The 22,100-nt window shown below is 46.6% G+C and overlaps 1 protein-coding gene across 3 annotated transcripts in view; it reads right to left on the bottom strand.

The window, feature by feature from the left end:
* GEMIN5 (gem nuclear organelle associated protein 5) overlaps window positions 1-22,100 on the bottom strand; it is a 500,185-nt gene that overhangs the window by 473,488 nt on the left and 4,597 nt on the right. Inside the window, exon 2 of one of the 3 annotated variants that reach the window (XM_086931244.1) lies at window positions 17,610-17,661. The exons of 1 other annotated variant lie outside the window; for it this stretch is intronic. The gene's annotated coding sequence lies outside the window, so the exon portion shown is untranslated. Of the gene's footprint in view, window positions 1-17,609; window positions 17,665-22,100 lie in introns of all 3 variants that reach the window. One more of the 3 variants, XM_086931245.1, reaches the window with a different exon arrangement.

Genomic DNA, 22,100 nt, shown 5'->3' with positions numbered 1-22,100 from the left:
GCAGCAATAGGTCACACCCAGATCCCTGAGTAGAGGTAACACACACAGCCACGACACCAACAACCCGGAGGCCTGGCGGCGCAACGGAAGCTGGAAAAGAAATGTGAAATAATATCGAATCATGGAAGCAGGTGATGACTGACCTCAATATGGCAAAGTAAAGTCCAACCAGTGGCGCTGGTGATGACACTCCAAAGCGCAGTTCGGTGTGCAGAAATAGTACGGTCAGTATAAACATATGGAACCAACTACATGAAGACCAAGGGATAAAGTCTCTTGATAGGGAAAAAGGAAAAGGTGTAGAAAACCACTAAACACTCACTCAAACACAAACCCCCCACCCCACGAACTAGCCAGACTGCCTAAAACCGTGTCCACTCGCCCACTCCCACCAATCACCACGTCCACAGTCAAACTCGAGATCCATAGCTGCTGACTCAAGGGCCCATGAGGGCGGAGCAAATTTCAGGAGGGACTACGCCAACCACTGCCCAGAACAGCCTTCTCAAGCACCCACCCAGGACATAGCACAGTCAAGACTCAGGCGGGATCCCCCACCCACCGACAACTCAGGAACACTCAGCCACCATTCTCCTCAGATTCAACCACAGCCACCCCATTCTCCTGCAGCTCATCCAACTCCTCCCCCTCTGGGTCTGACTCACTGTCCCCTTGCGCGCTCTGGAACGCCTTAAACAACCCCCAGAAGTTCTTGGGGCGACTCTTCGGTGGAAGTAGTTCACTGTACACCTCCGATTGCGTGCAACAGTAAAGTAATTCCGCCTCCCAGCGCTTCTTCGTAGGAACCGGCCCCCTCATCCAGCACAATGCAACCAGACGCTTGGCCACCAGCAACGCCATGTCCGCAAGCCGCCTCAATGCCACCGGCAGCGGCTTGGAAAACCCGAGCAATGCCAGCGCCGGGCAGGGCAAAATCTCCTTACCTAGTATAGAGCTAAGATCCGCAAAGACCTCTATCCAATACTTATGGATATTAGGACAAGTCCAGGCCATATGGAGAAAATCAGCCGTGGGAAAGTGGCAGCGCTCACACTCCGCCGACTCCCGCAGCCCATACCTGTGCAGTCTTTCAGGCGTGTAATATACACGCTGTAGATACTTAAAGTGAATCAGGCGGTGCCTACTGTTGAGCGAAATCTTCCTAGTGTTCGCGGAGCAATAACGCCACATCTCATCCGAGATAGGAGTCTGAAGGTCAGCTTGCCAGGCCAACCGGGCCCTGGAGGGGGGGCACTGCCGCTGCCCATCACCCAGTTTCTTAAGAGCCGTGATCAGTTTACGAGAAGAGGGGGTCTTGATTACATACGTGAGCTCAGGCACTTCCTGCGGTTCCGCCAAGTCCGGACCCAGTGTGACTAGCGCCGCTCTACGAACCCTATGATACTGGAAGCTATGTAACAGCGTCGCCCCAGGGCAGGACTGGAGGGCCTGCTGCGACGTTTTCATATTGCCATTTAAGAAGAGATCTCCCATCGTGACAATGCCCAACTCTCGCAACGCCTTCAGGACGCCTTTCTCCGTCAGCGGGGCCAACCATACTGCCCACTCCACTCGGAGCAGGGGAGAGTACAGCAGCACGCTCTCTCGGGAGCTTACCAGTGCATGCCAAGCATGGTTCGTGGCAGCGATAGAGTCCAAGTTACCGACCCTACGATCGGCTGGATAGCATATCGTGGCCGGGAGAGGGATAGGGTCCGCAAAGAGGCGTTCCAATTTCACGTGAGGGATGCCAGGATCCCCATGAATCCATGTGTGAAGATGTGCCCCCTGTGCGATCCTGTAGTACCGTTCCAGGTCCGGAGCCCCAAGACCCCCTTGCTCATACGGAAGAAGGAGCGTTTGCCATTGCACCCTCGGCTGTTTGCCCCCCCACGCAAGTCGTATAAGTGTCTGGGTAAGTTGCCGGAAAAAAGCTTTGGAGAGGACCACAGGTATGTTCGTGAATAGAAAGAGGAATCTGGGGAGCACCACCATTTTCATGAGCGCTATCCTACCCATAAGAGTTGTATGCGACGTTGTACTGTTCTCCGTTAGGAGTACATCTTACTCTAGGTGAAAATGTGATCCCTCCAATATATGTTTCGAAGGATTGTCTCCCACCTGAATTGTCTTCGAAACCGGATTCATTGTGGGATACGGGTCCGAATGATGTGGGCCTGTTAGATATTCCCCCATATGTTGTGACGTTGACGGCGAATGCTAAGTTACCGCGCATTCCACAATATCGTATTTCAAGTGATGGTGAGCGTGCACTTTTGGCGATCATTTATGATCTGATTGACAAAGGTGTTGTTGAAGAGACTCAAGGTAATGTGTGTAATAGTCCAGTCTTGCCTGTCTTGAAGAGAACTGATTCTTCACAGCCTCCTGTTTATAGGTTTGTTATCGATCTCCGTGAAGTGAACAAGATTGTTGTTCCACAATTTCCTGTTGTGCCTGACATTACTGCATTACTGACATTGATTCCTGCTTCTGCTACTTGGTTTTCGGTAATAGATTTAAAGAATGCTTTCTTTAGCAGACTCAACTGGACTTGTTAGTTTTTCCCGACGGTGCAGCTCTTATCCAGTATGTTGACGATTTGTTGGTCGCTGCCGATACTGAAGACATCTGTAAGGATGCCACTGTGTCCTTGTTGTCTCATTTATCTGATTGCTATCATAAAGTTTCTCTCTCGAAATTACAATTCTGTTGCCAAGAAGTTACCTACCTAGGTCACCTCTTATCGAAGGAGGGAAGGAAACTGACCCCAGAGAGAATTCAGACTATTGCGAGAATGAGTGTCCCTACGACACAGAGAGAAGTACGTGCGTTTTTGGGGATTACGTCGTACTGTAGACAGTGGATCCCGAATTTTTCTCATTTAGCGAAGCCTTTGATAGCTCTTACAGTTAAGGATACTCCACATCCTATTCCTTGGACTGAGGAATGTCGAAAGAGCTTTTCTGAATTACGCAATGCGCTGTGTTCGGCTCCTGTGTTGGGTACACCCGACTACAGTAAGCCTTTCACATTGTATGTCCATGAGAGAGAGGGATGTGCATTATCGGTTTTGACTCAGCAGTTTGGCGGGAAGCAACGCCCATGTGCGTACTTTTCGTCGACTTTAGATCCTGTAGCTAGAGCGTTGCCGAGTTGCTTGAGAGCCACAGCGGCTGTTTCGATTCGACAGTCTGCGGGTTTGGTTATGGACAATACGTTAGTGGTTATGGTTCCACATGCAGTGGATACCTTGTTGAATCGTACGAAGACATAGCACTTAACTAGTGCTCGGTTGTCAGGGTATGAGCTCACGTTGTTAGCGAGTCATGTGCGCATTAAGAGGTGCAGTACTCTAAACCCGGCTACATTGTTGCCGATTTCGCTTGAGACAGACGATGATAGCGAAGAGCAACACGATTGTTTCTTGAGAACCGAAGAAGAGACGAAAGGGAGAATAGATCTGAAGGATACTCCTCTCCCTGACTGTGATGATGCTTTGTGGGTTGATGGTTCGTGTTTCAAATTACCGAATGGTGATACAACTGTAGCATATGCTGTGACGACTTTACATACAGTTGTCGAAGCTGCACGTATCCCACATAATTCCGCGCAAGCGGCTGAACTGATTGCACTTACGAGAGCATGTGTGTTGGCGAAAGGAAAACGAGTGAATGTGTATACAGATAGTCAGTATGCGTTTGGTGTGGCCCATAGTTTTGGACGATTGTGGCGTGACTGTGGATTTTTGACATCGCATGGGACGAAAATCCAGCATGGACAACTGGTGAATGAACTTCTTGAATCTCTTACGTTACCTTTGCAAGTGGCGATTGTGAAATGCAGTGCCCATAAAAAGGTTACGGATGATGTTGGTCGTGGTAATGCGTTTGCGGATGAAGTTGCGAAAGAAACTGCTAGGAATATGATGAGTCGAATGTATGTTGTAGGTCCGGCGAGATGGGTTCCAGAGAAGAGTATGTGGAAGACACCATTGAGAGCGTGAAGGTTATTCAGAGTGAGGCCACAGAGAAAGAGTTGGATGAATGGAGAGAAAGTAAGGGTAGGTTAGACTCGAATGGGTGTTGGACTGATTTGTCCGAACATCAGAGATGGTTGCTGCCTAACGCATATGTGCTTCCAGTTGTTACAATGGCACGTGGAATGGCACACATTAGTGTGAAAGGGATTTGCAAGTTGTTGGCTCCGGTTTGGCAGAATATAGGAATTCCCAGATGTGCGGAGAATTTAGTTAAGAACTGTATGGTGTGTTTGATGCATAATCCTGGTAAGGGAACTCCAACACCAGCTGGTCATTTTGCTCCTCCTACGTATCCGTTCGAGGCTTTGCAGCTAGATTTTATCCATATGGAAAGATGCAACAACTTAAAGTATGTGTTAGTGGTTGTTTGCTCTTTTTCTAGATGGGTAGAGGCTTACCCTCTGAAGGACAACACTGCCTTGTCCACAGCAAAAGTTTTGATAAAAGAGTTTTTCCCGAGATTTGGTATGCCGAGAATCATTTGGAGTGATAACGGAAGTGAGTTTGTGGGTCAAGTTATGAAGAGAGTGTGTGATGGTCTCGGAATTAGGCAGAAATTCCACGCTGCAAATCATCCCCAATCAGCTGGTTTAGTCGAGTGCTACAATGGCACTCTAAAGTTAAAATTAGCAAAGATCCAGGAAAGCACTGGTTTACAATGGCCAGATGCTCTGCCATTAGCACTTTTGTCCACCCGAATGACTGTGCATTCGAGAATTGGTTTGAGTCCATACGAGGTAGTGTTTGGTCGCCCGGCGAATGTTTGGGGCGTACCAAGACCGACGAGGTTTAGCGACCTCGAATACCCTGTTTTGCTTGACTATTTGCGTGAATTGACAACTAAAATGAGTGTTTTACGCCAACAGGTATACGATACTCTTCCCCAAGCTACAGAAGATCCAGGCCACGCTATTGAACCTGGTGCCTGGGTCTTTGTCAGAAACTTCCAGCGTACGAAGAACGAGCAGCCCCGCTGGACTGGACCCTACCAGGTGCTGCCATCTACAAGATCTGCGGTGCGAGTGTGTGGGAAGCGTCATTGGACACACGGCTCCCATACCAAAAAGGCACCTTTGCCTTTGCCTTATGACAAGTGGGTCCAGGAGTGTCTCGCGGATTCTGAAACTGAGACAATCCCGAAGTTTGTACCGTTCAGTGATGCTCGCTTGATTGGAACTAACTCAGAACAGGAGAGTGATCGTCTTTTAGAAGCAACAGTACCTCCCGCAGAGCAATTGGACACTACCGAGCCTCATCTCTTGTTCACCGATCAAGAATTATCTGGAAGAAACCGATACAATTTGAGATCGAGAATTAAGGACAAATAAAGATTAATAAAGTTGATTTTTTTCCTGTTTGCAGGTTAACTCTCCACCAAGGATCTACTCATTTTTGTTTTTCTTGAACTGCCATCCGGTTCTCGCTGCTAGGGTCGCGTTTGCTACCAGTCTTGGGGGTGTAAGCCTGAGACACTAGGTCGAGGGTTCTGTTGGCCCGAGGCAACCTTCCTGGGTTCAGCAGAGGCACTCTCAAGCAGAATCAACCAACCACCGCGGGCAGCACCCTTAGTTTAGGATGGATTTCTTTGAGCTGGAGAGACCTGTGCAGACATTGACTTTTAGAAAACGTATATGCGAAATAATGTCGAAGAAATGTTTATTGATAACGTGTATATTTTTGCTATTAAGCGTCATGATATTCATAGCTGGCTATGTAGCATTTGTTTTTAAAATGACGTCTAATTCCACTGTGCAACCTACACCTTCACCTACTATCTCTTCTCATTCTTTCCACCCTTTGCCTGAACATGAAGTAGTCAGACGTTTGGAATTCTCCAATAATTCTTTCATACAGCTTTTGCACCAGCATCAGTTAGTGATCAATACAACGAACTGCTGGATTTGTGGTTTGATGCCCCATACAACCGATAAGGGTATTCCTTATCTAGTTTGGCCCTTCAGTCTGAATGGTTCGATTCGAGCTTACAGAACCATATTCATATATACCCACAGCGTTGACCCCTTACGTTCACCGAAAGACAATCCGAAGAATAGTCCTATAGCTAGAGGCATAGTCGATATGATTAAAGGGACTAATGCAGTAGAGACTATTCCGAAAGATGAGAGGCAACCATATAGTGGTTGGAACGTAACTGGATATGGAGTGAGTCTGAGTATTAACCAGCGAGCGAAAAGTTCTCCACCGATTTGGGTAGTGCCCCATAAAGGCTACTATTGTCTGCAGGGCAATGGTAAGAATCCGAAGGCTCAGTTAGGGAAGAGTGTTTGTGCTGAGACCTATGTGTTTCCGTCTCAGTCTTCCCCAGCATTCCTAGCTGCTAAGGGTACCTACTTTGTTTGCTACGACAAAGCCTATACATGGTTGCCCCCTGACTTTTCGGGCACATGTTTTGTTTCCTTTCTGTTAGCCCCACTTTTACAGCGGCGGCGGATTACCACAAGACGAGAATTGCTAGAGGTATCTTTAGCCAGGAAGACACTCCAGGTCAAGAATTGGGAGATTTCGTCAAGGGTTTTCTGCCGTTCTGGGGACCTATGGCTAATAGTAGGAATATTTGTCAGCTTACGAGAGTGGTTGAATCCACTATAGTTGAAACTGCCGGTGCCCTTGGTAACTTGACTGCTGAGCTCCAGTCGGATAGACTTATGACACTTCAGAATAGAGTTGCCCTGGACGTTATCTTGGCAGACCGAGGTGGAGTCTGTAGATTGATTCAATCGAGCTGCTGTGTTTTTATTCCAGACAACGCTCCATCAGTCTTCCAGGCCATTTCCAAATTGCACAAAATCTCCGATTCTGTTCATTTGGACAAAGGAGATTGGTCTTTGATGGGATGGTTATGGGGATTGATATCCACTTGGGGTTTGAAGATTCTGATGGTCATTGGGATGTCTTAGCAATTCTGTTCATGTTCTGTCTCTGTGTACAGTGTGCCCCTGCTATTTGTGGCCTTTGTGCTACTTTGTGTGTACGGAAACCTGTCCAGAGAAAGATGCTTGGTAATAGGATGATGCTACAGCAGCATATCGATGATCTGATGAATATAGATCCGGATTCAGATTAAAATGGGTCTGGGTTTATTGCCTATGATAGGGCAAAAAGGAGGGTCTGTGGTTCCGTAGTTCTGAATTGGGTTCGAAAGTTTTGAAACCCGATTTATAAAGATCATCGGAAATGGACGATTTTGGTCTCGACAGACCGCAAATGGCGAGTGTAACGTGTTTGAGTGTTTTCGTAGGAATCGATATAGGAGAACACTCTGCGTTTGAGGATTTAGTCGGAACCTCAGGGTTCCATTTTGTATGTGGCAGCCATTTTGTGTGGTTGCCCTAACATAGGCCCGATGACTGCGGCCGAGAAAGTTCTTGACACGTACGCCTTAGCTGACTTCTGGTTGACCTGGCCAAACTGACTCTTCGCCTGGGGCGAATCCCGCTGAGCCAGTTCCTTGTGCGGCAGCTGGCCTGATAGAGATCAAAGGGCAGGACGTGCCCGAGTTTATGATACACCGTTCCCACCTCCTTTATCTCCTTTCCATCTGTTTCTGCCTTTCCTTTACAACTTGATCATCGATCTGGGTTGAAGGGTTTATGATGGGTTTGTCCGGCCTGATCGAACAGGAAACCAAGCATGTGTGTGATCGTTTTTGGTGGGCTGGACAATGGAAAAGGGGATTGTTTTTGCCTGTCGTCATTTGCTACTTTTTGAAATGCTACATTGCTATTGGTCAGTTTGTATGCACCAAATGTAAATTGTGATATTGCCAGAGGCGTAATGTTCGGCATAAAAGACCGAGCTCCGTTTATCTAAGTGTGCAGTCTCTGACGAACTACCCGTGTGTACTTCGTAGATCTCTGTTCCTGGTTGCAACCAATAAACTTTTGTCTTTGACGGCATCAAGGAGTATCCCGTGTCTCTGTTTGCCAAGACAGGGGAATCCGGGGTCTTCGGGTGTTGTCCTGACACCGCTGGGTTACCGGATTAGTACCGGTTCTGAAAAACCCAGTACCTCAGGGGGAAACTCAGGCTCTTGACTGCTGCCACAGTAAGGTGACACAGCCTGCAGCCCTGCTAAGTACCATCCTTTAGGTGTTAGACTAATGCATTTTAATGTGGTGGTCTGCATCACTGCATTAAAATGCATTATCTCGCATTTTCAGCACCTTCACCGGTGAGCCTGGGTAAATTAAAGGCAGGTAGTATAAAGTTGTGACAAATGCGTTGCCGCGGTCGCACTGCACTGCGGCACGGTTCGAGACTCACACTGTGAAACAGCGTCAATGTTGGGCAGGCAGGGAGGACTGGGGTGAAGAGCCATGGTGGGCTGCAGTAAATGGCAGAGGCCAGAATCTGTACTGCAGTAGCCAGGCGGCTGTGACCGGATTGTCAGGAGCATGCCATGATGGTCTGCATACTGGCAGGCTGGGAGGAATGGGACAGAGCTGTGGCGGGGCTGGCAGCCGGCTCTATGTCTTCACGCAGCCGTGCGTTGTGTCAGGGGCAGCTCTCACTGGCCATTCAGGAGTGTGTCAGTCATCTGCACACTGACCGATGAGAAGAGATGCATTAGCAGCTCGAGTGCACTACTGTCAGCGTACTGTGGTGAAGCTACTGAGACAGATCCTGCATACACAGTTAATTTGCAACTTTGAAGGCCATGGCTGATACATACTTACTTATAAAATGATGCAATGCTGCAGCCTGGGGGCTGCACTGAATCAATTCACCACTCAGCCCGAATGCCTCACATGAAGCATCATAGTAGCGAGTCCCACATAAATAAACACATTTTTCTATGCGGCATAACTGCAGGGTCTACTATACGGCGTAACTGTGGGTCTCCTATACGGCATAACTGCAGGGTTGACAGCAGCTTTGTTTTTTCTAGCTGCGCCACCAGAGTGGCACCTCATGTCCACCTGGTGCGATCCGGACGCGTTGGCAGTGCTGGTCAGGTGTTAAATGGTGGCGTGTGACTAGAACCAGCCAGGATGATTTTTACAAGTCCTGCCCGCCCCCAGAAAGACATTGTGAAACCCTGGCAGGGCCAGAAGCATCTCAACTTTTTTCCTGTCACAGTGAGCGATATCTTTAAAAGACACCGCGTGGTATGAGAAGCCATGTCAAGGACAGGCTCACTAACTGCATCTTCTACTGCTCAGAACATTTGCCCTTTCTGCCTCATTCTAAGTGCCGAGGTCTACAGACTACCCCATTGGCTCAAGCAGAGCACAGTCTGTGAGCAGCACCCAGCAGTGAAGCTGTAAGCAGTGTGAGTTCGCAACTGCAGCTTAGAAACTACAAGTATAGAGTTGGCCTGAGGCAGGATTTTCCCAGCAAATTTAGGAAGTGGCCTGTTACACTGCGAAGCAAGCACTAGAGTCAGTGACGTTCGTGTTTAGGGAGACATCACTTAATAAGGTACTGATTACAGTGAGAAAAGGAGCTGGACTGCAGATCTAAGAGCAATAAGGTGTTCCATAGCCAAACATGGTCCGGCAATTTAGCACCGTTCATGCAATTTGTCCATGGTTCTGCAAACAGCTGCAGTGATCACACGTGTAAAATCAAGTAGGATGTGAATAGATCGTGGGTATACAATCGTTTTACAGTAGGATCAGCTTGCAAAGGGCAGTAGGATAGTACCTTTTAAATTCAGGTGCTTTGCAGCAGTTTCTGGTTCTTTTATAGCTTGTTCTTGATCAAATTAGTGCAATTCCTTATGTCTATCTCTTTCCATGGACTTAATTGCTTAATTTTTCTTGTAAAAAAAAGTTTCACTTTAAGTGTCACACATTTACTGGTTAAATGTCATTCATACGTACTCAAACCTTGAAAGCCTAACACATAATACCTCTGAAAACTTGGCAGCTATGCAGTCTGATTCTCATGTCAGTTAGTGTTCCCCCGTTACTGGTGCTTTGCAGCAGTTGTAAGATCTTAGATTTTCTCGTCGATCAAATGGGTGCAAGTTCTGATATAAATTGGTTTCCCCTGCCTTCATTGCTTGATTTTTGCTTGCGAGAAGGTGGCAACAGTCATTGAATGTCACTCATAATTACAATGAAATTATGAAAATGCCACACAAGCATTCTGAAACTTTGGCAGCTATGCACAGCCATGAACTGTACAATGTCCGAAGTACCCCCAAAGGGGTTGGGACTTCATACATTCCAAATATTTAGACGAGGAAAGCAGAAGATTTAAAAAAAAAAAAAAAAAAAAAATAGGGGGAATGTATTTCTCCCATTGATTTATATTGACAGAGAAGCAATTTCAGGTGGGAGACAGTAAAAATAAATCGTTTTTGGCTTCAAAAATTGAAGTCTCCTGCCTGGATCGGGGTTATTGACATGTATGGGACTTTAGCTCTTCATGAAATAATTTGTCACTGGCACATTTGCTATCCCTTCAGCCTCTTTGTATGCAGGAAAACAGAACATTGTGCAATTGCAGGGCACAGAGGAGAATCGGCTGTACCTCTACATTCTAGGTCATGATAGAGCTGTGAGGTGTTCTAGGTGTGCTAACACCAACTTCATTTGTTGTCTCTACGGAATGCAGTGGGGAGGTGGAACTCACTCAATCAGCGCTTCCAACACTTTCCTGGGCCTGTGTTTCTGTACAGCTGCTCCATTCAGGTCAGAACATCATGGCACAGAGAGAATAACTTGCAACATGCAACTCAGTAATCTGGTTCAGCCAATGCGAGCGAAAATGAGGACCCAATAATGGGGACTTTGAGGCTTCATCACTATCTTGGAGAACTACAAACCTCGCCTCTAAGATATGAGCTTTTTTTAAATTGCAGTACTGTACATTATGCTGGTGTTCCCCGTCCTTTTCTTGATTCAATACTGATGTGTGCACTATGGCTCAGTTCCTAGACAAATACAAGATGCAACTTCAAATTTACACTCATGACACCCAAATCAACTTCTGTATGATCGCATACCAAGATGCCTGAACCACATGTTCTTTTGGAGGCAACAGAGCTTGCTTTGCATAAACGTAGCCAAAAAGGAGATTACATCTTATGCAGGAGGAGTACACCTACTTCCAACCCAGCAAAAGTGAAGAATTTAGAAACGCTTTAGGACTCTGAGCTTCTTTCATTCCTCAATGCAAAGTTACAAAGGACAAGAATCTGGAGCTTTCGTGGCTTTGAAAACTTATCCCACTCTCAAAGTCTAGCTGACAAAAGCCCTGTTGATGGCTCATCTGGATTACAGCAAGATCATCTAACTCACCAATAGCCTGCAAATACTCAAAACCAGCAGATAGAATTCTATTGCAGGACAGGAGGCTCCGATTATGCTTAGTCTCATTTCTTTATTGAAATGCTCAGCAGCCAAGTAAAAAACCACATTACCCAGAAACACTTGGGTAATAACCATAGAGTCTTGTTAGTATAAGTAGGTGTACAGACAATCCCACTTCCTCTTTCTTTGCTGCTCCGCAGCCAGTTAAGTGCTTCTTACCTTATTGTTGTTATTTGCCTTGCACTTTGTATTGCTTAAGCGGCGCCTGTTTCTCATATCTGCCGCTTTGTTTTCCGCGCGTATCGCGCTGCTTGCGCTTGTCTTCGCCATTCCGTTCGCGTTGTGTTTTCGGTGGCGGCGCGGTTGGGTGCGAGGCATCTCCACCCTGAAGTCGGGCGCTTTGTGCCTGGGTTCTTTCATTACTTGTGGAGTGGTTTATAGGGGTCAGGGCTGCCTCGCGCTGTTCGCGCGAGCTCCTCTCCTTCCTGTTCAGGCGGCCGGTTTAACGCGCATGCGCGTTTTGGTGTTTCCGGCGCTCCGTGTTGTTGCCTCACCGGAGCTTCTCAGAAGGTCGTCCCCAGCGGCGTACACGCCCACGAGCCTCCAGGATTGACCCTGTCAACGCCAGTGTCTAAAAAAGGACGCTGGTTGTAAAATTTTGCATAGGCTTTGGCTAGGGTGGCGTTTTTGGTGACAGTAAGCCTTCCCTCCACTCTCTATATATATTTTCACCTGTAGTCTCTACAGCTTTGGCTTGCTGTGAGGGTTTTTCACCCCCCTTAATTGAGCCTTTGGCTTGTTTATATTTGCATTCCTCATTTGTTGGCATATCTTTTCACATCTATTGTGAATCATGAGTGAATATTTTTATGAGGATGAAGAAGAGTATGATGAGGAGGCTCCGGACTCCATGGAGCAACATTTGGTGGATGCTTTGGACCGGGGAGTCCAACACTCAATGAATAGAGCACTAGTGCGTGCTATTACGCCTCTCAAAAGGCACTTGACTAAGTATGCTGAACAGCGGGGTTGGGTCCCTGCGGCTAAGAAGTCGTCGTCTTCTCCTGCCAATCCACATTCTTCTGTCTTCAAAAAATTGGCGCTGTCCTTATCCTCTGCCAAGTCAGACGTTGTTGTTGAAGAAGGTGAGAGCGATGACCTGCAGTCATCGTCTTCCTCGGACCCCGCTCCTCCCCCGCCCAAGAAAAAGAGATGCAAGGAGCATTTTGTTGATGCGTCTTCGCATCCTCCAGTCCTGACCTTCGAGCCGGAGGACATTATTCATCCCCAGTCCACGGCTTGGCTTCCTTCCCAGGCTGTGACGGAGTACGTCCAGCAGCACATCCGCCAACCCTTTGAAAAGGAGGTACGTGCCCGTCTCCGATCTGAGTGCCCGCGGCCAGACTTGGCTGATCATCTGGCGGAGACTCCTGAGATTGATCCAACTATGACAACGTACCTCCGCAAGTTTGCAAAAGACCCCAAAAAGGGTCTAGATAGGTCCTGGCGGGCTTGCCAGGACAAGGTGTTAGATCTCCTGGGTCCCCTCACCAAAATGTTGGACCTTGGTTTCCTGGCTAAAAGTACTAACCGGATGGTGGATCCAGATGAACTGATTAATTGGGCTCAACGCGCCATTTGCCAGTTGGGTAATGCCAACTGTGCGCTCTCTGCTGAGAGGCGCAGATCCATTTTGCTGAAGCTGGATCCTAAGTTGCAAGAATTAGCTACTTCTGAGTCGGGTCCTGCGGCTCAGGGTCTTCTTTTTGGGCAACCTTTTTTGAAGGAGCTAACCAACTTTGTCAATACATTCAGCGGTCTGGATAAGGCTCAGGCGTCTCTCCGCCGGACCCTTCGTCCGGTTTTCAACAGGGCCGGTAGAAGTAGAGGACGTTCTTCCGGCCGAGGTCAGCAACAGTCCTCCCAGAAGGGTTACCAATCTCAGAGAGGAGGTCAACAGGACTCGGGTTATACCCCTCGTTCAAACTTCTACCCCTCAAGAAAAGGACGTGGCCAGTTCAAAAAAGGACGTGCTGGTGGATCCTCCGGCGGCTACCACGATTCCGCCACTTCAGGTGAGCATTCTTCCTGCATGCAGTGTTGTTCTGGGGGGCAGGATTCGCCTGTTCCTAGAGAACTGGCGATCAATCTCCAGCGATGCATGGGTGCTGGAGACAGTTCAGGGCTTCAAACTGGAATTTTATCATCCTGTGCGTCAGTCCCGTCTTCCTTTTCCTCTCCATTTCTCAAACCAAAGTCAAGAGTTCATCACAGAGGAACTCAGGTCTCTGGAAGCCAAAGGGGCGATTGTACCGACGGTGCGCCACCCTCAGGGCTTTGTCAGCTCAATCTTCCTTGTGGAGAAGAAGGGAGGGGGATCGAGGTTGGTCCTCAACCTGAAGGACTTCAATGCGGGAGTGGTTTACCGCCACTTCAAGATGGAGGGGATCCATCTGTTGAGGGATCTCCTGAGGGAACGGGATTGGATGGTCCGTCTAGACCTCAAGGATGCATACCTCTCGGTTCCGATTTTTCCGCCCCATTGCCGCTTTCTTCAATTCCAGTGGCTGGGGATGTGGTATCAATATCAGGTTCTTCCATTCGGCCTTTCGTCAGCACCATGGTGCTTCACGAAACTGTTACGTCCGGTCGTGGAATCTCTCCGCAGTCGGGGAGTTCGCTTGATCATTTATTTGGACGACATCCTCCTGTTAGCGGATTGTCCGATAAAACTTATGTCTCACCTGACGTGGACTGTAGACCTGCTCCAGTCTCTGGGGTTTTTGGTGAATGTTCCCAAGTCTGTACTTCATCCTACTCAGGTAATAGATTTATTGGGGTTTCAAATCAATTCCCTTTCTTGTCAACTTCTGCTACCTCGTCAGAAAGTTCGTTACATCAAACGGGAATTGAAGTCTGTTGTCTCGAGTCCGACGGTGTCGTTGAGATCATTAGCTCGAGTTGTAGGGCTTTTAGCGTCTTCTCTACAGGCGATATTTCCGGCCCCACTGCATTACCGTGCGTTGCAGCGTTTGAAGATCCAGCATCTTCAGAGAGGCCTTCGCTATTCCGATTGCATCCCTCTATCGGAGGAGGCGAAGTTGGAGATGACGTGGTGGTAGAATCACATGGAGGCCTGGAACGGCAGGGCCCTCTTCGGATCCTCTCCGGAGATTGTGATCGAGTCGGATGCCAGTCAATGGGGCTGGGGAGCCCGCTGCGGTCCGGTCACGACTGAGGGGGGTTGGTCCCCCCAGGAACGCTGTCTCCACATCAATTGTCTGGAGTTGCTGGCGGGATCGTTCGCGATCAAATGTCTGTCTCCCCTTCAGTCCCGCTGCTGTATACTTCTCCGAATGGACAATGTATCAGCGGTCCGTTATATCAACAAGCTCGGAGGGACTCGCTCGAGGTTGTTAGCGGAAATAGCCAAAGAGTTTTGGCATTACTGTCTGCACAACGGGATCACAGTTATTGCGGAATACCTTCCGGGTTGTCGCAATGTGGTGGCGGATTGGAATTCCAGGTACCTGAGGGATTTCAGCGACTGGAGACTCCATCCGCGGGTGTTCCGACAACTTCTACGGACCTGGGGCCCTTGTCAGATCGACCTCTTTGCGTCCCGGCTCAATGCACAACTTCCCCGGTTCTTCAGCTGGAGACCGGACCCGGAGGCCCTGGCAACGGATGCATTCCTTCAACCGTGGCCGACCTCCCTGTGTTATGCGTTTCCCCCCTTTATGATGATCCCCAGGGTTCTGGCATATGTGTAACGTTTTCAGGCGGAGCTGATTCTGATCACTCCTCTGTGGCGAGCTCAGCCTTGGTTCCCTGTTCTATTGGAAATGACTTGCGCATTGCCGTATCTTCTGCCTCAGAAGCGGAATCTCCTGTTAGATCCGCTTCAGAATCCGCATCCCCTAGTTCAGTCAGGCTCTCTCCTTCTCCTGGCGTGGCGAATTTCGGGGAACGGTGGGCTGTGTCAGGCCTTTCTTCGGACGCTACCAGACTCCTCAGCAACGCCTGGGCACCAAATACCCACAAGCGTTACAGAGGTTCCTGGAACCGTTGGAGTGACTGGTGTGCTCAACGGCAAGCTGATCCAACATCAGCAGATGTTTCTTTAATTGTCAATTTTCTGGCCTCACTGTATTCGGCTTCTGGTCTAGCGTACCGTACTATCAATAATTTCCGGTCTGCTATTTCAGCAGGTCATGTTCCGATTGACGGTAGGCCTGTAGGAGAACATCCTTTAGTGTCCAAAGTTCTTAAGGGCGTTCGTATGGCTGTCCCTCCGCGTCCCAAATATGTGGCCTTATGGGGCGTTTCGGTTGTTTTGCGATTTTTAGAGGCCTGGCCGGTTAATTCCTTGCTTTCACGCAAACAACTTTCGGCCAAGCTTACCATGTTGTTATGTTTGCTTTCTTGCAAACGGATTTCTGACGTTCACGCATTGGATCTTGCTGGTCGGAGTTTTACTCCTGAAGGGGTTACTTTTCGCCTTTCCCGGCGCACCAAGACTGATACTGAGATTGTCTCTTACCCTTCTTTTCCGGCGCGTCCCAACCTTTGTGTGGTCCAATGCCTGAAAGCTTATGAGGTGAGTACTTCTCTTATTCGTTCTGATATGCAGGGTCAACTGTTAATTGCATTGCTGAAGCCTTTCCGCCCTGTTACTACAGCTACGTTGGCTCGCTGGGTACGGTGGCTTATGGGAGAGGCAGGGATTGATGTTTCTGTTTTTGGAGCTCATTCTGCTCGTGGTGCCATGGCCTCTAAGGCCTTTTCACTGGGGGTCACATTAGGGGACCTTATGAAAGCTGCTGATTGGTCAACAGATTCAGTGTTTAAGACTTTTTACTTTAAGCCTGTGCCTACGGTTGCGTCTGTGGTGTTGGATGAGCTTTGAACAAGCATAATCGGAGCCTCCTGTCCTGCAATAGAATTCAAAATTTGCAAACATTCGTGACAAGAATTTTCAATTCTATTAAGGACTAGGAGGCGAGGATTATCCCACCCATAGATTATACATTGTATTACTGACAATTGATTTGCATTACTTTGTTACAACTGTATATATTGCATTGTCTTCTTCTCCCACCCTTACTTCAAGTTATATATGATTCTTGGGATGGCTATTACGGCTTTGTATCTTTTTTCAGGTTCTGATCCCAAGTGATGCGCCTCCAGTTCCTCGTAGGAGCGCCTGTTTTCTTCTCTAAAGAAGTCTCCTGGTTTTCTGCCTTCGGCTGTTTGGGATGTCTCCCTTCGTTACCTTCAATGGACTGTTCTTTGCTGTTGCATTGACTTTTGGATTGTTTGCTGTTTTCCTGGACTCTCCTCACCAAAGAAAGAGGAAGTGGGATTGTCTGTACACCTACTTATACTAACAAGACTCTATGGTTATTACCCAAGTGTTTCTGGGTAATGTGGTTTTTTACTTGGCTGCTGAGCATTTCAATAAAGAAATGAGACTAAGCATAATCCTCGCCTCCTAGTCCTTAATAGAATTGAAAATTCTTGTCACGAATGTTTGCAAATTTTGAATTACGGAATATATCAAAGATCGTACGAAATATGACCCGAAATTCCTTAACTTGCCCCATCGAGGAAAGAATTAAACGTGTGAGTCTCTGTGCTGCACACAAAGCAAACTGTGCTATGGGCACATGGTACTACCTACAAAAACGTTAACATCTCTATGGCTTTCCCAGGACAATACAATTAGACTACTAAACATGCGACCTCCTAAAACGTCTTCAATTATCAGAAATATGAGGGAAGGAGGTCAGAGATCCTCGGAGCTTGAGCTCCAAGGTTATGGAACATCCACACATTTCCATGGGTTTCAGGAAAACTTTTAAAACTAATTTCGAAATTTGACTCAATAGCGTTTTTTTTATGTAATGACATCCATTAATAGAAGTGTGTATCACTGACCCTGAACGTAATCTGAACCCAACCGACATATAGCCTTTCTAAATCAAACAATAATAAAATGCAAAAATTGAACACTGTAATTTTGGAAGGGGGGGTGGCAGGAGACGTATAAAGGACAATTCCAGTATTATCTTGAAAAAATATTTTTACTCTTATTCATTCAAAAAAGTAATAATAAAATAATGACAAAATTATTTTTTCATAGTCCCTTTCATCAACACACCAATTTTCCTTTCCACGTTACTTGAATTTTTTAATTATTTCTTGTCAAAAAGCAACTATTTTTTCTCTCAATTATACATATAAACTCCAAAGTGGGAAGTGGTCTAAAATAGTGATCTTACCTGTGGTCTGAATACCCTGGACGTCAGTGAAGCCTGCTCAGGGCATCTGCGACTGCTTGGAAAATTAAATAATAACACCTTAATAAGGGGAGAATAAATAAAGAAGCAAAATGTACGATTGAAAATTTTAAACCATTTTGTAAATATTAAGGAGTTTGAAATTGGAGGCTAAAATGTAAGTTTGTATCTTCAGATTGATTCATGGGAGCAGTGTAAGTGCACCAAACAGAATAAAGGATATCAATATATTTGTTTGTGAATTACATAAAATATTTCATCATTTTGTACGGTTGTTTGGGGAATGCATGTTTCTGTACTGTTTGTGTATTTTGTATGGTTCAAATAATCGAAAATGGTGATACAGGGGTCCCTGGCTTCCAGTAATAACTCAGCCAGGGTCCCCGGATTCCAACAATGATTCAGTGAGGGTTCCCGAATTCCAACAATGATTTAGTATGGGTCCATAAAGGTAAAACGGTTAAGAACCACTTGCCTAAAAAATACAGTCAACATGCAACACGTATATTGGGGGACATGTAACTAGGACTGCTTCTTCAGGGTGCAGAATGTAAATGTGGGCTCGGTCACATCGCAGGTTGCATTATCTCTTATGAGAAGAGAGGCCTAATAATTGAACAACTGAGGGGAGATGGTATTTGAAGGCTTATCCCTCATATCGAATCATAAAAGTGTGTGTTGAACAGACGTGTGCCCAAGGAGAATTAGTTGGAAACAGTAATATCAACAAGCATTTGCAATGCAATAGGTCTCGCATTAGGAAAGTTTGAGCTATTAGTATTGTATGACAAATGTTCTATTTATGTTTTATTTTTGAAAATAGCGAAATTAATAGCTTTGTCATTTACAATGCCAATAGTTATAAAATGTGACACCTATAGCATTTGTAATGCAATATGTGTTGTATTTACGTGACTCACATGTATTGATATTACAAATAACAGTGGTTTTTAATTTTTTTTATTAATTAATACTTAAATAAAAGTTATTGTAATTTATAATGGCAATAGCTTAAACTTTTGTAAATAACTTTTGTGAAGATTATGTTCAGTGTATTTTATTGTGACGAAAATCCAAGAACAGAAGTGAAATATTAACATATTTTTCTTACATTTGTAATAAAGCTTGAAACATTAAGAGAACATATTTGAACCAGTTGTTGTTGAATGGTTGCACAAACTGATGCTGTGGTGGTGCTGAGTAATGTCATGATGGCGAACGAGTGATGCTGTGGCGTTCAGTGATGCTGTGGTAGCGCATAGTGATGTTGTGGTGCCCCTGAGTGATGCTGTGGTGCCCCCGAGTGATGCTGTGGTGCCCCCGAGTGATGCTGTGGTTGAGCTGAGTGCTGCTGTATGCTATGTTTTGCTATCCTATGTTTTGTTTTGTTATGCTGTGCTTTGCTATCCTATGCTTTGATTTGTTATGCTATGTTATACAATGCTATGTTTTGTTATGATATGCTATGTTTTGTTGTGTTTTATTATGCTGTGCTTTGTTATGCTATGTTTTGTTGTGTTTGGTATGCTATGTTTTGCTATGCTATTATATGTTTTGTTTTGCTATGCTATTTTTTTACGCTATGCTATGTTTTGTTATGCTATGTGTTGTTGTGTTTTGTTATGCTATGTTTTGTTATGTTATGTTATGCTATGTTTTGTTATGCTATACTACGGTTTGTTTTGCTATCCTATGCTTTGTTGTTTATGCTATATTTAGTTTTGCTATCCTATGCTTTGTTTTGTTATGCTATGCTATGTTTTGTTGTATGTATGCTATGTTTTGTTGTGTTATGTATGCTATGTTTTGATGTGTTTTGCTATGCTATGCTTTGTTTTGCTATGCTATGTTTTGTTATGCTATGTTTTGTTATGCTATGTTTTGTTATGCTATGTTTTGTTATGCTATGTTTTGTTATGCTATGTTTTGTTATGCTATGTTGTGCTGTGTTTTGTTATGCTATGTTATGTTTTGCTATGCTTTGCTCTGCTATGTTTTGTTGTGTTTTGTTATACTATGCCTTGTTTTGTTATTCTATGCTATGCTATGTTTTGTTATGCTATGCTGGTGAGGGTGTGTGAGGGTTAGGAGTATGAGTGTGAGAGGGTTGTGAGAGGGTTGTGAGGGGGTGTGAGGGTGAGTAGGTGTGTGAGGGTGAGTGGGTGTGTGAGGGTGAGGGGATGTGAGGGTGAGGGGATGTGAGGGTGAGGAGGTTGTGAGGGTGAGAGGGTGTGTGAGGATGAGGGGGTGAGGGTGGGAGAGGGGGTGTGAAGGTGAGTGAGGGTGTGTGTGGGTGTGAGGGAGGGTGAGGCAGTGAGGGTGATTGAGGGTGTGTGAGGGGGTGTGTGAGGGTGAGGAGGTGTGAGGGGGGGTGAGGGTGAGCAGGATTGAGGGTGAGGAGGGGTGAGGGTACGACGCAAATGGTGGCAGGGCAGACATCATAAGAGAGAAACACAAATGTTAAGATAACAGTGCTCGAAGGGGTTGTGAGAAGGTGGAAATGGGATTAAAGGGTTTCAGAGTTTCTGGGGTCATGCAGTGGTGGTAGAGAGAGCTCTGGTGGGGCAGGGCGATACATGTGAGGAGCGTAGAACTGGGGTGCGATGTCAAGCAGTGGTTGAAGCTGAGCAGCAAAAAAGACGACAAAAGAATGCATGAGCCAGGGGGGCTGGGCAAGCAGCAGATGGTCCTGTTTATGACCTGCGGAGCGCGTGAAGTGGCTGGTGGCAAATGGAAGCAAAGCGGCCGGTCGCTTTGATGTTCTTGGCTTGTCTTGCTTGGTGGGAGGGGGAGCGGATTCCTGTGCACGCGCTTTTCTCACATGAACTACATGGGATCCACAGTGGGTAGACTTTCCGAATGGCTTACTTCCGCAGTGGGTAGACTTTCCGATTGGCTTACTATAATCTCTCCGAACAATGCTTACGCATTGCTTCAACAAGACCTAACAATGCTTACGCATTGCTTCAACGAGACCCAACAATGCTTACGCATTGCTTCAACGAGACCTAAAAAGTGCTTGTGTGTGGGCTGTGAAAAGTATTAACAACTAAATGATCTATTAAGGGCAAGATTAAAGGTACAGTAGTGAATGAGCAAATGGGTAGTACGCTACCTCGTGGGGTAATGCCCCGTTTGAAAAAAAATTGTTTAAAGCACTGCGGCTGGCTAAAGATGGCTGCTTGTCCAGTGACAGAACACGTGCTATGAACATTAGTGTATTGTTGTGGTAGGGACTTGAAACTGGTACAGCGTCTGTCTATAGCCACGGTTAGCTTTCACTAGCAGCTGCATATAATGGAAGCAGGAGGGCCCGACGTGCGGAGGGAAGGAACGACGGGCAAACGGGATTCTGTGTGGCAAGGTGCTACAAATTAACCTGTGATGTAGTTAAAAAAAGTGCTTAGGACATGTATCTGGCCTGCGGAAAGTATGGAGGGTAAAATTATTTTTTAAGGGCAAAATTATAGGTGCAGTAGCGTATTAGCATATGGGTAGTCCTGCCCTTTAGGATAATGCTCCATTAGAAGATCTTTATTGTAGCACTGTGGCTAGCCTTAAGATAACTGCTTGTACAGTGACAGAATGCGTGCTATGTATATTTTTTTACTGTTTTGCCAGCGGCTTGAAACTAGTACAGCATTCGTGTATAGCCACGCCGGGTGTGACCAAGATCGGCATACAATGTAGGGAGGAGGGGTACGAGGTGGGAGGGAGAAAGCAAGGGGCGAACGGGAATCTGTGTGTTTAGGCGCTACAAATTAGCGCGTGAGATAGTAAAAAAGGTTGCTTAGGGCATGTGTGTGGCCTGCGGTAAGTATGTAGGGAGGTGTGCTATGTTCATTAATGTACAATTTTGGTAGCGGCTTGCATTGCTGTGTGGGGGGGCGGGAGAGCAGGGGAGCGAGCGAGTGGGAGGGAACGAGCATAAGGCTTGAAACCAGTACAGCATTCGTGTATAGCCACGCCGGGTGTGACCAAGATCGGCATACAATGTAGGGAGGCGGGGTACAAGGTGGGAGGGAGCGAGCAAGGGGCAAACGGGAATCTGTGTGTTTAGGAGCTATAAATTAGTTTGAGTTTAAAAGTTTGAGTTTAAAATTATTTTTAAAGCGCACATACACCAGCGGTTTCTTGGTGCTACAGCTAACAAAGGTCCGGGGCCCAAAGACAAGGATAAACTGCAGAAGGTTTTAGTCAAAGGACTTCATGAACAGATGAGTCTTGAGGTGTTTCCGAAATTGTGGGTACAGAGTGAGGGTTCGAAGTTCAAGGGGGAGGGAGTTCCAGAGGAGCAGGGCAAGGGTCGCAAATTTCGAGCCTCCCCATTTCTTTCTCCGGTAACGAGGGATGGTGAGAAGGGACTGGGAGGATGAGCGAAGTTCCCTGGTGGGAACGTAAGGGGTGATCTCAGATGAGATGAACGCCGGTGCCGAGCCCAGTCGAGCCAGAAAGGTGATGGAGGCGAGCTTG

This window comes from Lissotriton vulgaris, chromosome 7, assembly GCF_964263255.1.
Source record: "Lissotriton vulgaris chromosome 7, aLisVul1.2, whole genome shotgun sequence".
NCBI classification, from domain to species: domain Eukaryota; kingdom Metazoa; phylum Chordata; class Amphibia; order Caudata; family Salamandridae; genus Lissotriton; species Lissotriton vulgaris.
This window is presented reverse-complemented; position numbering and strand designations above follow the sequence as displayed.